General features: G+C 36.8%; 1 pseudogene; it reads left to right on the forward strand.

Moving 5' to 3' along the window:
* The first annotated feature begins 7,603 nt into the window (after positions 1 to 7,603).
* On the forward strand, positions 7,604 to 9,171 carry LOC116548791 (annotated as a pseudogene).
* The last annotated feature ends 277 nt before the right edge of the window (positions 9,172 to 9,448 follow it).

Below are 9,448 nucleotides of genomic sequence, written 5' to 3' on the forward strand. Positions count from 1 at the left end.
AGAGCTCTTATATTATTTTACATTGAATAAAATCATCTAAGACAAAGCATATTTCAAATAAAGTTTTGAAAATCTCATGTAATTTATTGACTACTGTACTGAAAGTGAAAAAACAGAATGACCATATGGATATTCAAAGCCTGGTTTTGACTGAATGTATAAAGCTTTTGTAGCAACACAAAGTTAAAAAATTTTTATTTACACCATCATAAGTCAGGGACTATCTGTACATTGAAAGCAATATAATTTGTACTTTAAAGATTTCATGTCATTTTATTTTAGTGTAACTTCCTCACTAATTATGAGACTCTATGAGCCAGTAATATCATTATATCAGAGAATTCTATAAAAGATGTTTTCTAGTAAGACTTATATATTAACTAGTTCAATATATATTTCATACAATTTTTACCTCTTTGGCTTCTCCTATGACTTTCACTTGGATCTACAGAAATCTCCGGCCTGCAGGCTCAAACTAGGATTGTTCCTGTCTGAAATGGGCAATGTATCAGCAGCCTCATTTTCTCAATCTTGTAGAATTTAGTCATATCACCAGTTCTGGTATTTCATGGGCAATTACTCTCAGCTTCTTTATAATTCCTACCACTATCACCTGCGACCCCCATTAACTTTTGCCCCAAGAGCCCAGGTTGTGATTAACACAGAAAAACTAAGATGTTCCTGAAATCCAGACATTCTCATCTTGGCTTCCTCAATAGGGGAATCTAACATTCTTATTGTGAGAGTCTCAGAACATATGCATCATATTCATGTTTATTTCATGTAAACATAGTTCTCTGGCTCTGAGATACGTGAGAATTCACTGTACAAACTTTATAAGTTTTCCATTATTTTAAATCTCTTCTAAAATTTCCATTATTCGAAACTGTTCTAAAATTATTTTTTTTAAATGCAGCTCCCTGGGTTCTATAATACATATGCTAAATTATAATTTCTAAAAGTGGCATGATAAGGAGTTCCTTTTAATAAACATCTTAACTGTTTCTTACGTACACCAGAGTTTCCGTACTGGCTAGGAATAGGCTTATGCCCTTTGTACTCTCGTCAGCATTGTCCAATTGGCTGACTAATCCACCTTCAAGGAGAAACTGAAACCTAAGTTGCTATTATTATCACCCGCTGTCTACCATTCATGTTCTTGTTCTGTGTCTACTGAGGGTAATAACTTTCTAAGCATAGAAATTAACCTGGAAGCAATTGTGGGCTGGTCAACCTACCACGTAGACCTCCTAGATTAAGTGATTTGGGATAAACGTTAAACTCCCTTCGTCAGGTTCAACTTGAAGTCCTGGACTAATATTCCCTCCCTTGCTAACTCCCTTTACTTAGATCATGAAACGTCTCCTTCCACTGATATGTTCCTGAGTTAGAATGGAAGCAAGAAAGAAAATGATGCAACCTGTTTTGTAAAACAAAAAATACGCATCACCAACACAAAATTCTAAAATATAAGTACAGAGGTGTAGTAAATGAGAGTGTTTAATATGTTTCATTTGGCGTTCTAGACTCAGAATTGTATTATTTATTGTTTATACTATTTATATACTATTTATTTTTAAATAGCTTTTGCATTACATAACCTCAAAATATAAATGTTACTAGTTATCTAACTGCACTGACTGATCAACTATATCAAAATTGCTGAATCTACTCATCAGGATTTGTAAAATAAAATGTGTCACATTAGCTTTGCATGAAGGATTCTTAAGAAATCCTGAACATTATTTTGAGAAAATAACCCAATAACTATTGAGTCCTTTAAAAATAGTCTTTACCACTCTTTTCTTTCACAGGAGCTGAAAAAATAAAATTAGTATTATTTTAAGGTACAAATTGGCCACCTAACACTTCAGTCTCTCATTTACTTATTAAAATCATTTTCCATACTTTTCAATTTCCATATGTAGCAGGCAAGTCTCCTGAATAACTGCAGAGAGTTATGTTTGTAATAAATTTCTTAAATTACTTGATTTCAATCTGGTCTGCTTTTATAAGATTTAAATTAAATTAATGAAGAGGAAGTATCTCTGTGTGCCTAAGTAGAATAAAAGCCAAAATATTAAAACAACATGTCAAAACCTGATTCACATCATCCAGTGCTGGGAATTTATCAGGCAGCCTGGATCCCTGTGCTGCTTTCGTCTAGTGGGGACCAAATCAGAAACAACTAGTCATTGTGGAGTATTGTTTAAAAATGAATGTGCTGAAGATTTTCCGATTCACATTTATTATCCACTGACCTGTTCTCAATGGATTTCACAAAGAGAAGCAAAATAATTACCTCAGGCCAGGCTGTCTGGAAAATAATGACATGAAGATTTAGAGGAAAGGATTCACACTGTAGAATCCTTTTGGAATAGCGTATATTTTTTAAGTTAAGTATGACACCTTTCTGATAATCAAAATTTTGCATTTGAGCTAATGCACCATCATTCCTTTGAATTAAAAAGTCACTGCTAAACAACGAAGACCTTTGTGGACTACATATCAGTAACATAGTTGACTTCATGTTAAGTGATTGTAACATACTTGAAAAGAGACTTGCACAGTACAGGTGACTATATGAGAGGGCTTTAGAAATGAAGAGAGAAAATGATGTGATAACCCATTAAGAAGTCTTAGAGCACAGGAAGTTATCACTTAATGTTGTTGAAGGGTTCTTGAAAAATGCAACGTTAAGCAATACAAGGCAGGTATTCAAAATCATTTCATTATGATGTTAATGAGAAAAAAAAATGTTTCTTTCATATGTCGTTTTACTTAAAGTCATAGTTTCCCAGAATCTACTGATAGCATTGTGAGGACTTACGTACATGTGAATTCAGTGCACTTTGGAAATCTGTAGAGGTCACAAGACCTTAGAGAAAAATAGCTAAAATAAGAAGGGGGAATCTGTAAAATGATGATAGACTTATGACCGCAAAAGTAAAGCTAATTAAAAACACAGTGGAAGTTTGACCAAGCAGGCAATATAATATCCACTCCCAGAAGCCCTAATTATTAGGTGCTCTTGTGGCTAGAGAATAATCATACACAAATCAGTAAAGAGGAGCTAGGGGCAGAACTTTAGTGATCCAATTGGTACCATTTTGGGTAAGGTCTGGAAGGGTTTGGAAGAGAATTAGATTGTCCAGGCATACCTCATTTTATTGTGCTTCACTTTATGGTGCTTTGCAGGTATCGCATTATTTACAAATTGAAGATTTGTGGCAACCCTACATTAATCAAGTCTATTGGTGCCATTTTTCCAATAGCATGTGCTCACTTTATGTCTGGAGGTCACATTATGGTAATTCTCACGATATTACACAATTTTTTATGATTCTTAATCTTTCATGGTAATCTGTGATTGGTGGACTTTAATGTTATTATTGTAATTGTTTTGGAATGCCACACACCACATCCATACAAGAGGGCAAACTCACTTGATAATTGCTTGTGTGCTGACTGCTCCACTAACTGGACACTCCCCCGTCTTTCTTTCCTTGAAGCCCCCTCTTCCCTGAAACACAGCAATTTTGACATTAAACAAATTAATAACCCTCCAATGGCCTATTAATGTTCAAATCTAGAAATAATTAATTCTAGTGAAGAAAGCATGTCAAAAGCTGAGACAGGCCAGAAACTAGGCCTCTTGTGCCAGTTAGTCAAGTTATGAATGCCAAGGACACATTCTTGAAGGAAATTAAAACAGCTGCTTCAATGAACATGTGAACACTAAGGAGGTGAAATAGCTTTATGGCTGATATGGAGAAAGTTTTAGTGAACTGATAGAAGATCAAACTAGCCACAACTTTCTCTTAAACCAAAGGCTAATCCAGAGCAAGGCTCTATATCTCTTAAATTCTATGAAGGCTGAGGGAGATCAGGAAACTGAAAAATATAATAGAAGTTTAAATCTAGCAGAAGTTGGTTCACAAAGATTAAGAAAAGAACCTGTCTTCAAAACATCAAAGTGCAAGGTGAAGCAACAAGAGCTGATATAGAAGCTACAGCAAGTTAATCAGAAGATCTAGTCAAGATCATTGATGAAGGTGGCCACACTACACAACAGGTTATCAATGAAGGCAAAATAGTCCTATACAGAAAGAAGATACCATTTAGAACTTTCACAGCTACAGAGATCTAAGCTTCTAAGCTTCCAAGAACAGGTTGATTCCCTTGCTAGAAGCTAATAAAGCTAGTGACATCAAATTGAAGCCAATGTTCACTTACCATTCTGAAAATCCTGTGGCCCTTAAGAAGTACGTTAAACCTTCTCTGCCTGATCTCTATAAATGGAATAATAAAACCTGAATGATAACACATCTGTTTACTGAGAATTTTAAGCCCAATGTTGAGACACAGTGCTCAGAAAAAAAAGATTCCTTTCAAAATATTACTGCTCATTGACAATGCACGCAGTCACACAAGAGCTCTGACAGAGATGTAAAATATCATTAATGTTTTATGCCTTCTAACACAACATTCATTAGGTATCCCAGGGATCAAGAAGTAGTTTTGACTTTCAAGTCTTATAATTTGAGAATTTTATTTTGTAAGGCTGTAGCAACCATAGGTAAATTATTCTGAAGAATCTGAGCGAAATCAATTGAAAATCTTATGGAAAGAATTCCCGATTCTAAATGTTATTAAGAACATTTGTTTTCCACGGGAGTAGGCCAAAATATAAACATTAAGAGGAATTCGGAAGAACTTGATTTTAACACTCATAGATGACTTTGAGGGGTTCTAGGCTTCAGTATAGGAAGTAACTAAAGATACAGTAGAAATAGCAAGAGAATCAGAATTACAAGTGGAGCTTAAAGATGTGATAGAACTGCTTCAATTATGTGATAAAATGTTAATGGATAAGTAGTTGCATCTTATGGATATGCAAAGAAAGTGGTTTCTTAGAATGGAATCTATTACTGGTGAAGATGCTGTAAGCATTCTCCTAATGACAACGAGGAATTTAGAATATTACATAAACCTAGTTGATAAAGTAGTGGCAAACTTTAAGAGGATTTACTTCAATTTTGAAAGAAGTTCTACCTTGGGTAAAATGCTATCAAACAGCATCACATGCCACAGATAAATTGCTCTTGAAAGGAGGGGGTCAATCAGTGTGGGAAACTGATTGTAGTTGCATTTTTAAAAAATTGCTCACAGCCACCCTAACCTTCAGCAATCACCATCTTGATCAATCTGCAGACATTGACATCAAGGGAAGACCCCCAACCAGCAAAAAGATGGAGTTCCTGAAGGCTCAGATGATTGTTAGCATTGTTTAGCCAATAAAGTATCTTAAATTAAGGTATGTACATTTTTTGTTTGCAGACCTAATGCTATTCCACACAGTGGACTACAATATGGTGTAAACATAACTTTTATATGCCCCAGAAAAAAACAAAAAAAAATTGTGTGACTTGCTTTATTGAAATATTCACTTTATTATAGTGGTCTGAAACTAAACCTCCTTTATCTCTGAGGTATGCCTGTATTCAAAAGATCAAAGAGGAAAACAAATTGGATTATATACAAAAATAATATAAATCTTCATACTAGAAGAACTGGATTAGATCCATGCAAGTTGCTTCCTCTTACTGAACATTGGAAAGTAACTTTAAGTTGTAAATCCTATCATTGATATCTACATTATTTTGCCAGTGTTAGTAAAACTTGAAGAGACTCAGGCTGACAAAGAGCAGTAGCTCACTTGACTTCCTTGAGATGGGTAAAGTAGGACTGCTGCCTCCCGCCTCACTGCACTTTCGCACAGCAGAAGGCTGTGGGATTAGAACTAGAAGTCAACTGGTAAAAATCATATTTATCTGTTTTTCTCTCTTAAAATGCCCTCTTCACCCCCCTCAAACAAAAAAAAAAAAAGAAAACTTCTTTAATTTTATGAGGAGGAAATACAGTGGTACCCATTTTATCTAGTTTTAATTTGCAGACCCTTACAAGTACTATAAATCAAAAAGATCATAGGAGAGACAAATATTTCTTGAGCCTAAAAAAATGGGAAAATGATAAATATACTAGTATATTCTAGAACATGCAAATACATCTATAATCTTTTGTTATTCATAATAAAAATAGGCTGGGCAGGGTGGCTCATACCTGTAATCCCAACCCGTTGGGAGGCTGAGGCAGGTGAATCATTTGAGGTCAGGAGTTCAAGACCAGCCTGACCAACATGGCAAAACCCCCTCTCTACTAAAAATACAAAAATAGGCTAGGCATGAAGGTGCATGCCTGCAGTCTGAGGCATGAGAATTGCTTGGGCCTAGAAGGCTGAGACGTGAGAATTGGTTGAGCACAGGAGGCAGAAGTTGCGGTGAGTTCAGATCACAACACTGCACTCCAGCCTGGGCAACAGAGTGAGACCCTGTATATTTAAAAAAAAAAAAAAAAAAAAATCTTTGGTTATTCAAAATAAGCACAAATTGAAATGTCCTGCTTTCTTTAATGGTAAGATGAAATTTCACGTAAATATTCAGATGTAATATATTATATATATTACATTAAATTTGCAAATTTTATTGTCATAATATGTATTTGATTGGTTACATAGACAATACAGAAAACATAACAATACTTGTCCAGAAAGAATGTCATTGTATTACCTTTGTTTTTATAGCTGTATCAAATTTTTTACACTTTCTGTCAAATTGGGTATCATTAGTAAGAGCCCAGGACCAGATGGATTCACAGCTGAATTCTACCAGAAATACAAAGAGGAGGTGGTACCATTCCTTCTGAAACTATTCCAAACAATTGAAAAGGAAGGACTCCTCCCTAAATTATTTTATGAAGCCAGAATCATGCTGATACCAAAACCAGGAAGAGACACAGCAAAAAAATGAAAATTTCAGGTCAATATCCCTGATGAACATTAATGCAAAAATCCTCAATAAAATACTGGCAAACCTAACCTAGCAATACATCAAAAAACTTATCCACCACAATCCACAATCAAGTTGTCTTCATGCCTGAGATGCAAAGCTGTTTCAAAATATGAAAATCAGTAAGCATAATCCATCAGCTAAACAGAACCAAATACCAAAATCACTGATTATCTCAACAGATGCAGAAAAGACCTTTGATAAAATCCAACATCCCTTCATGTTAAAAATTCTCAATAAACTAGGTATTGATGGAGCATATCTCAAAATCACAAGAGCTATTTATGGCAAATCCACAGCCAATATCATATTGAATGGGCAAAAGCCGGAAGCATTCCCTTTGAAAACTGGAGGAAGACAAGCATGCTCTCTCTCACCACTCCTATTCAACATAGTATTGGAAGTTCTGGTCGTGGCAATCAGGCAAGAGAAAAAAATAAAGACTCTTTGAATAGGAAAGGAGGAAGTCAAATTGTCTCTGTTTGTAGATGACACAATATTACATTTAGAAATCCCCATCATCTAAGCCCCAAAACTCCTTAAACCCATAACTAACTTCAGCAAAGTCTCAGGATACAAAATCAATGTGCACAGATCACCAGCATTCCCTATATACCAATAACAGACAAGCAGACAGCCAAATCACAAATGAACTCCCATTCACAACTACTACAAAGATAATAAAATACCTATAAATACAACTAATAAGAGATGTGAAGGATCTCTTCAAGGAGAACTGCAAACCGCTACTCAAGGAAATAAGAGAGGACACAAACAAATGGAAAACATTCTATCCTCATGGATAGAAACAATCAATATTGTGGTAGGGGATGTCCCGTGCGAGTAAGTGAGGAGGTCCTAGGGCCTTACCTACTAGCAGAATCGCACTAAGAGACACTTGCCAGTGTGGGAGGTAGGGAGCTCGATCCCCAAAGAAAAAGAGCGACTGGACAGCAGCTGCAAGACAGAACCGGAGCGTGCAGGGTGCCTAGAGGCCGGTTCCTGGTCGGTGCTGCTCTCCTGGAAGCCATGGTGCAGGCAGAGCTCAGGGCATCCCCAGGTGACAGCAGCCGCTCTGCCTGGGATTCAACCGCAGTAGAAACCAGTAGATGCAGGGTGGGGAAGAAAGGATGTTGCCTTCACTGCTCCCCGATAGCACCCTGATCGGCCGCATTTGCAGGAGCAGCAGCAGCAGAAGACACAGCGCCGGTCCAGGAGGCGGCTCTAGCTGTTAGTAAAGTTGCCCGACAGCTTTTTCTCTGTAGTATGCGAGTTGACAAGACAGCCAGAGAACAGGGCTCCCCATTACAATTCTTTTCCAGCTTTTTTCCCTTGCTAACCGGATCTGATTTGTACGAAAACATGCCTTGCACTTGTACCTGGAGGAACTGGAGACAGTGCATTCGACCTTTAGCAGTGGTCATCTACCTGGTGTCCATAGTGGTTGCCGTTCCCCTGCGTGTCTGGGAATTACAGAAACTGGAGGTTGGAATACACACCAAAGCTTGGTTTACTGCTGGGATCTTTTTGCTGTTGACTATGCCTGTATCGCTGTGGGTGATATTGCAACACTTAGTGCATTATACACAACCTGAACGACAAAAAACAATAATAAGGATCCTTTGGGTGGTACCCATTTACAGTTTAGATAGTTGGATAGCGTTGAACTATCCCAGCATTGCAATATATGTGTATAACTGCAGAGAATGTTATGAAGCTTATGTAATTTACAACTTGGTGGGATTACTTACCAATTATCTAACTCACCGGTATCCAAATCTGGTATTAATCCTTGAAGCCAAAGGTCAGCAGAAACATTTCCCTCCTTTACGTTGCTGTCCACCATTGGCTATGGGAGAAGTATTGCTGTTTAGGTGCAAACTAGGTGTATTGCAGTACACAGTTGTCAGACCTTTCACTACTATCGTTGCTTTAATCTGTGAGTTGCTTGGTATATATGACAAAGGGAACTTTAGCTTTTCAAATGCTTGGACTTACTTGGTTATAATAAACAACATGTCATAGTTGTTTGCCATGTATTGTTTCCTGCTATTTTATAAAGTACTAAAGGAAGAACTGAGCCCAATCCAACCTGTTGGCAAATTTCTTTGTGTAAAGCTGGTGGTTTTTGTTTCTTTTTGGCAGGCAGTAGTTATTGCTTTGTTGGTAAAAGTTGGCGTTATTTCTGAAAAGCATATGTAGGAATGGCAAACTGTAGAAGCTATGGCCACAGGACTCCAACACTTTATTATCTGTATTGAGATGTTCCTCACTGCCATTGCTCATCATTACACATTCTCATATAAACTGTATGTACAAGAAGCATAAGAAGGCTCATGCTTTGATGCGTCTCTTGCCATGTGGGATGTCTCAAATATTAGAGATGATATTTCTGAATAAGTAAGGCGTGTTGGACAGACAGTCAGGGGATATCTCAGGAAAAATTGTTTCCCAAGGATCAAGATCAAAATGAACATACAAGCTTATTATCATCATCATCACAAGATGTAATTTCCATTGCTTCTTCTATGCCACCTTCA

Source organism: Sapajus apella, unplaced genomic scaffold, assembly GCF_009761245.1.
Source record: "Sapajus apella isolate SASKATOON/1434 unplaced genomic scaffold, GSC_monkey_1.0 scaffold5, whole genome shotgun sequence".
NCBI classification, from domain to species: Eukaryota; Metazoa; Chordata; class Mammalia; order Primates; family Cebidae; genus Sapajus; species Sapajus apella.